A 6,568-nucleotide genomic window follows, 5' to 3' on the forward strand; every position below is an offset into this window, starting at 1 on the left:
GGTGAGGAGGGAGGATTATTTAAGATACTGCTTGAAGTAAAGTATGTTTCAGATGGGCTGGAATATGTAAAATAAGATCTGCCGTCCCCAGCTTCAGGGGAAGCTGGTTCCACCATTGTGGATGCCAGGACAGAGAAGAGCTTGAACTGGGCTGGAGTGGGAGCTGCTCCCTCCTGGGGCAGGTGGAGGGCCAAGAGACCTGGAAGTGGCAGAACGGAGTGCTCGGGTTAGGGGTGTAGGGTTTGAGCATAGAAGTAGGGAGGAGTTTTTGCTGTTCTGTGGTAAGCACCATGGTCTTGTAGTGGATGCTAGCTTCCAACCTGGAAGCCAGGGAGTGTGTAGAGGAGCGGGGGTGACATGAGAGAACTTGGGAAGGTTGAAGTAACCATGGCGGGCTGCAGCGTTCTGGATAAGTTGCACGGGGAGCCCCAGCCAACAGCGGTTGAGTAGTCCAGATGGGAGAGGACAAGTGCCTGGATTAGGACCTGCGCCAGTTCCTTGTGAGGTAGGCTCAGATCTCTCACGGATGTTCGTCAGAGCATGAACCTGCAGAGCGAAATGCCTTTGATGTTTGCAGAGAATGACAGTGTGTTGTCCAGGGTCACACAAGGTTCTTTGCACTCTGGGAAGGCTGACACTGTGGAGTTGTCAACCATGATTGAGAGGTCTTTTGAGCGGGCTGGCCTTCCCCGGGAGGAAGAGCAGCTCCGTCTTGTCGAGGTTGAGCTTGAGTGGGTAGAACCGAGCCTGGGGACACCAGTAGTGAGAGTATGTGGTGCAGACACAGATCCTCTCACGTCACCTGGTAAGCGGCCTGCCAAGAGTGTAGCAGAGCCTGAGACGCCCAGGCCCTGAGAGGGAGGAGAGGAGGATTTGATGGTTCACAGTGTCGAAGGCAGCAGATAGATCTAGAAGGATGAGAACAGAGGGAGAGAGAGTCAGCTTTGGCAGTGCGAAGAGCCTCCGTGACATAGAGAAGAGCAGTCTCAATTGAGTGACCCGTCTTGAAGCCTGACTGGTTAGGGTCAAGAAGATTGTTCTGAGAAAGATGACACAAAGTTGATCAGAGACAGCACACCCAAGTGTTTTGGAAAGAAAAGGAAGGGATACAGGTCTATAGTTTTTGACGTCAGATGAGTTCGAGTGTTGGTTTCTTGAGGAGGATCGGGCCATTTTGAAGTCAGAGGACGCAGCCAGTGGTCAGGGATGAGGGAGGTGAGAAATGAGAGGTCTCCAGAGATGGTCTGGAGAAGGGGGAGGAGGGGGATGGGGTCGAGCGCAGGTTGTCTGATCTATTTGTGTATTGCTAATAAATGAACCAAATAGAAACAGAAACTTCGCTCACTCACTCACTTTGCTTACTGACTTCGAGCAAACTTAACAGCAGAAAACTTTAAGCACAGGTGTGCGTAACCTGCATTGTCGTAAGGCTATATTGTAATCTGATTACTTGTTGTACACAGTATGGGATATTCTCTAAGCCGATTAGCATTGTTGGTGAAACACTATATGATAAAATGACCCCTCATCTATAATCCCTAATCTCCTCTCTCTTCTTTTCTCCTTTTCTCTCACTCACTCTGCCTCTCTTTCTCTCTCTCTTTCCTCACCCTCTCTTTCTCTCTCCGTCATCCCTCTATATTGTTTACTCTCTCACTCCCTTTCACTCTCTGTGCTTCTTCTGTCTATATCATTCCACTATCTTTACTTCCTTTTTCTCTCTTCAGGTTGTTTGACTGGCCCTTCCCGTTGACCCAAGCCCGGGTGCATCATGGTGCCCCGTCGGAAGTGGCCAACCTCACCACGCTGTGCCTGTGGCCTGCGCCCTCACCTGTTCCTGGCTCCTGCTACTCTTTCATGCCGCCTTCAGCCAGAAGTGCCTGCCAAGCTGCCCTGTTGGCCCGCAAGCCCTTCATCGCTGTCTGGAATCAGCACCGCTGGACCTGTGCACTATAAAGTACAATGTCCACACCAACCTGGAGCGCCTCTTCCACATCAGTGGCAGTCCGCGGGCCGTCCACACACTGGCCAGAATGTCACCATTTTCTACGCCAACCGGGCTGGGCTCTACCCCTTTCTACACGGACCACCGGCGTCCCTATCAATGGAGGCCTACCCAAAACTGTAGCCTGGAGGACCACCTCCTCAAGGCCTACAAGGACATCAACCATTTATCCCCTCTGAGGACTTTGCGGTCTGGCGGTCATTGACTGGGAGTACTGGCGCCCACAGTGGAGCCGACAACTGGCAAAAGAAAGACATTTACCGGCGGAAGTCCCGGGAAGCTGATCACAAAGGCCTATGTCAACGTGAACGCGCATCACAAATCGAGGGCTACGAGCAAACGGCTTTGAGAAGAGTGCCCGGGCGTTCATGCAAAAGACGGTCCAGCTAGGGAAGCGCCATCGCCCCAACGGTCTGGGGCTTCTACCTCTATCCGGACTGCCACAACTACAACCTGCATGAGTACAACTACACAGGCTCCTGCCCCCTGCTGGAGAGCCTGCGTAATGACGAGCTGCTCTGGTTGTGGAACAGCAGCACAGCCCTGTTCCCCTCAGTGGCTATCAGGAAGAGCCAAACAGACAGTGTCAGCAACCTCCATTTCTCCCAGTTCAGGGTGCTGGAGTCTCTGAGGATAGCTGGGCTCACCTCGCACGGCTAAGGAGCTGTCCCACGTTCGTATACACACGCCTGGGCTACAGAGATGAGGCTTGGCCTTCCTCTCTACCACGGTAAGACTGCCACACTTAGTAACCCAAAGGTCTAAAATCAAATGATGTGATCAGTTGGTTATCAATCTGATCCTGGAGAGCTACAGGATGTGCAGGATTTTGTTCAGCCCATCACTAACACATCCTGATTCAACAAATCAACTAATCATCAAGGCCATCAGGTATAGTTGGGATAGAACGAAACATTGCTTTTCATCCTACATGATCCCAAAGGGACTGGTAATTCACTTGATTATTAATTGATACTAAGCAAAACTTTGTAATTCTTTACATACAGGATCAGTTTAGACATAATTTGTTTGACTGCGGAACTATTTCTTGTTGGCATTCTTTAACCTACACACATTTTTTCCCTCTCAGCAGTCAACACTATTTAGAGTCCTGTATCATCCAGTTGTGTGCAGACAATCCTGCCTCTCCTGAGGAGACATTAGCACCATCTTGTGGCTGCATAAATAAGTGGAAGATGTGTAATTATCCTGTCTGCGTGTCTGTATGTGTATTGCAGAAAGACTTGATCCAAACCATTGGGGAGAGAGTGCTGCTCTTGGAGCTGCTGGTTTTGTGATCTGGGGGAGACCTCAACCTCACCTCAATCCAGAGTGAGTCTGATTCTCCATCTTTACTGTATATTAATAGTTACCTTTTATAATTAGGGAATTATAGTTAGACCTTCCAAGTGTTGCACAAGCTAGTGAGACAAAGATACTGGCGTTAGGGCAATGAACAGCTCTGACAAAAACAAATCCTTAAATAAAGCTATAGAAAATAAAGTGCTCCCTAGGGGTAAAATAGTTGAACATCTGCTGTACATCTATTTCATTCTGTTTGACTTATTTTGCTGTCAACACCTCCAAGGCCTGTGTACATCTGTCATTCAAAATGAGGCTTTGAGAAGAAATGTCATGCATTCCCTAAATGTATTCCCAAACATTCTTTCCACTAAGCATTTACCGAGCGCAACATCTTTAGGGACGTCATTTTTGGTCCTGTTCGGACCGGCCGTGTTTTCAGCATCCAAGGACGTAGATTTCTGGTCCCAACTTTATTTTGCCCAAACATAGATGTCTATGTTTGTTTCAGATTTTGTCCGTCTAGACCAGCCATGATTTCTACGTCCACAGATGTCCGGTCCGGACTGGCCTATATTTGGTTGAAACAGATGTTTATAATTGGTTCGGATTTGGTCCGCCCGAACCGGCTTGATTTGGCCCAAACATAGACGTCTATAGTTCCAGATTTGGTCAGGTACGGACAGCACAGTACAGCACAGTACAGTAATGAAAAGTAGAGTACATTACATTACAGTGCAGTAGAGCACAGTAAGGTACAGTAAAGTAGAGTGCCTAGTGTACTGTATTGCACCCTACTGTATCTACTGAATTAAACTATACTGTACGTGTACTGTACTGAATGAAACTATACGGTACTTTACTGTACTCTCCTGTACTCTACTCTACTGAATTAAACTATACTATACTGTACTGTACTGAATGAAACGATACGGTACTGTACTGTACTCTCCTGTACTCTACTCTACTGAATTAAACTATACTTTATACTGTACTGTACTGAATGAAACTATACGGTACTGTACTGTACTCTCCTGTACTCTACTCACTGAATTAAACTATACCGTACTGTACTGTACTGAATGAAACTATACGGTACTGTACTGTACTCTCCCTGTACTCTACTCTACTGAATTAAACTATACTGTACTCTCCTGTACTCTACTGAATTAAACTATACTGTACTGGTACTGTACTCTACTGAATTGAACTATACTGTACTGTACTCTACTGAATTAAACTATACTGTACTGTACTGTACTCTCCTGTACTCTACTCTACTGAATTAAACTCTACTGACTGCACTCAACTGTACTCTACTGCACTAAACCTGTGGGAGTGCAGGTAGCCAAGCGTTAAGAGTGTTGGGCCAGTAACCAAAGGTTGCTGGTTCAAATCCCTGAGCTAACTAGGTGAACCATCTGTCAATGTGCAAGAGACAATCTGTTGATGAGGCACTGAACCCTAATTGCTCCTGTAAGTTGCTCTGAATAAGAGCGTCTGCTAAAATGTAAACGTGAACTGTGCTCTTAAACTATGATATTCAAACTTGTGAAACAGTAGCCTAGATGTCTATGATTCAGTCAGATTTGGATCTGGTCCACCGACCAAGTTTGTGGAGTGGAGTGCATTAGAATAATACCCAGCACGCTTTGCAATTGTTAATTGTTTTACATTTACATTTTGGCCATTCAGCAGACGCTCTTATCCAGAGCGACTTACAGTCAGTGCATTCAACATATGAAAGTCGTAGCAAGAAAAAAAAAAATATTATGTAACTGTTACTGAAGAATGTTATTGTAGTTAACGTGGTCTGTTAGTTTATTCCATGGTTTGGACTACTTTGAACATCATCACTGCCAGTTTTAAAGCTTTTGAAAAAATCTAAGATAAGTGCATCTGATAGATGGCAGCAATAATACATATTCTGTTGCAATCTTCAGTTGGCTCATCTTTCCCTATTTTAAGAGGCTTAATAAATTATTATTGTGATATAATGCTTACTTCATTGACAATGTATGTGCAGTTGAAATTTGGCCACAGAATCAATGACTGAAAAATACTTATTTCAACATCTGTAAATTGTGTCCTTAGGTACTTTAAATAAGTATTTTCAACGTCCGGAAAATAAGTATTTTTGACATCCGGAAAATACATATTTTTCGACACCTGAAAAATAAGTATTTTCACCTTTCATTCAGCACCTAAAATACTGAAAAGAGTGTCTAAAATACCTATTTTTAACTTCATTTTGCTTACTGCGGTTCTCTTGACGCTTGAGTTGGAGCTTTTAAGTCTTTTTATAAATCCAGGCATAAGACATACCAGTACTATATAAGGGAGACAATAGTTGGTTGACAATAGCTGAAAACCACAGAGAATAGTTATGACAGTATAGTGCAGCGATCTCTAAAGTATATAAGGGATTATCATGTGGATTGCACAATGCCCTTATTTGTTTGACCTGTCTCTTTGTTTTTCTCTCTCTCTCTCTCTCTCTCTCCCCTCTCTCTCTCTCTCTCTCTCTCTCTCTCTCTCTCTCTCTCTCTCTCTCTCTCTCTCTCGTTCTCTCCATCTCTCTCTCTCCCCCTCTCTCTCTCTCTCTCTCTCTCTCTCCCTCTCTCCTCTCTCTCTCTCGTCTGTCCAGCACAACTGCACAAGGTGAAGTCCTTCCTGAACCAGCGCCTGGGTCAGTACATCACCAATGTGCGCGGCTGCAGAGATCTGCAGTGACTTCCTGTGCCAGAGCAATGGCCGCTGTGTCCGCAGGGACCTCCACGCCCATACTACCTCCACCTGAGCGGAGACAGCTACACATCCAGCCCTCGGGGGAGAAGGGGACTTTGTGGTCAGCGGCTGCTGCACTCGCAGCACAAGCTCCAACTACTGACCGAGAGATTTGCTGTCACTCATTATATAGAGGGACACGCCGGAGAAAAGTGTGACAGCCTGAACATAGGTGGTGGAAGAAGAGAGGAAGAGAAAGAAGATAGAGAGGGGCAGAGAAGTACGGCTTCACAAAACTGGGAACACCCCTTGGCTTGGTTGTGTTGCTCCTCCTATTGAACTTATCCTTAGTGGGGACTGTTGTATGACATGATAAAGCACTTTAAGTGGTGTGTGTTATTTGCGGTCGGGAGATTGAGCTTGAAGTCACTTCCATGGGAACTGCTTTTATGTAATGCGTGTCGTTTTTCTACTGGGGCCCTTTACTATAGTGGGATAACACTTTACTTGAAAGGTACCTACATAATAACTACA

At 45.8% G+C, this 6,568-nt stretch overlaps 1 pseudogene; it reads left to right on the forward strand.

The window, feature by feature from the left end:
* Positions 1-1,727: 1,727 nt before the first annotated feature.
* LOC123491024 lies at positions 1,728-6,314 on the forward strand (annotated as a pseudogene).
* The last annotated feature ends 254 nt before the right edge of the window (positions 6,315-6,568 follow it).

This window comes from Coregonus clupeaformis, unplaced genomic scaffold, assembly GCF_020615455.1.
Source record: "Coregonus clupeaformis isolate EN_2021a unplaced genomic scaffold, ASM2061545v1 scaf6628, whole genome shotgun sequence".
NCBI lineage: Eukaryota > Metazoa > Chordata > Actinopteri > Salmoniformes > Salmonidae > Coregonus > Coregonus clupeaformis.